At 41.7% G+C, this 1,160-nt stretch overlaps 1 non-coding gene across 1 annotated transcript; it reads left to right on the forward strand.

Moving 5' to 3' along the window:
• The first annotated feature begins 776 nt into the window (after positions 1-776).
• LOC111826017 lies at positions 777-906 on the forward strand. The gene has a single exon (XR_002829262.1). It is a non-coding gene; the product is annotated as a small nucleolar RNA SNORA48 (small nucleolar RNA).
• Positions 907-1,160: the final 254 nt, after the last annotated feature.

Consider the following 1,160-nt stretch of genomic DNA (forward strand, 5'->3'; position numbering starts at 1 on the left):
AATACTGAGGGAAGCTCCAATTTCTGAATAATCAGGCTTCAAGACATACCAAGATCATGATGATAATGTTTGGCTCTCAGATGTAGGGCAGTTCTTCCATGCCACCTGCACATTCCTCTTTTTTTTCACTTTCCCTAGAAGACATAGGGTACAATGCCAGTTGAAAAATAAAGTTCAATCTCTTTTGAAACCCCTTAAAATGAATGCCATTTTCTGATTACTAACAGAGCATTTTTGTGATGCCTCTGAAAAATAGGCAAAAGTGAGCAAACAATCAACTCAACCAAGAGTTTGATTTTCTTCCTGATTTCCAACCTCCACCAGGTTTTTTTGATGGCCACTCTCCTAGCCTCTGACCACTTGGACCCAAAGCCCATGACTCGCTTTTTGTTTTTACTAAGTGTCACTCATTTGGGGGGATATGTAATTAGTTTTCAATTGCTGTGTAATAATTACACCAAAATGTAGTGCCCTATTACAAAACTATTCTAAGTTTTGCTTGTGATGGTCTGTTCTCTGGCTGGTCTGACATTGTTTCACTCATAGAGTTCTAGTCATCTAGACATCTAGCTGACTCCCTGGGGCTGTGTGGTTTGTGATGGCCGCTTTCACTCGGGTGGCAGTGGATGCTGGCTGGTGGCTAAGCTACACCGTGGCAATATTAATCTCAGCAATGGTGCAGATCACAAATCTCCTAAAACCAAGACTTAAAAATTGTTTCTCTCTCATCCATGTGTCTCTCTTCTATTTATGTTTCTCTCTCTTTCCCGCTCCCTTGCTCTCTCTCTAAAAAATCAATAAAAACATAAAAAAATAAATTTACAAGCCAGGGACAAAGTAACTCTGTATTTATCCCAGCTTGGCTTTTAATCTATGTCATGCCTGGTTCATGCCCTGAACACCTGGGGAAAAATTGCACAGTTTTATCTCATTCAATTAGTCAAAAGGAGTCACTGGGCCAGTCAAGATGGGCCAGGGGAAGACCAATGTCCCCTGGTAAAGAGAGGAGCTGTGGAGACCTTGTGGCTGTTGTCAGTCTATCTGTGTCCATTCACATGAGGTGGTGGAATGCTCAGACCTCAGTTTCCTGCTATTCATACCGATATGAACTCACAGGGAATCCTGGGCATGTTGCATATTCATTTTCTCTCAGTCCCTTT

The sequence above is a fragment of the Myotis lucifugus genome, unplaced genomic scaffold (assembly GCF_000147115.1).
Source record: "Myotis lucifugus unplaced genomic scaffold, Myoluc2.0 scaffold_51, whole genome shotgun sequence".
NCBI lineage: Eukaryota > Metazoa > Chordata > Mammalia > Chiroptera > Vespertilionidae > Myotis > Myotis lucifugus.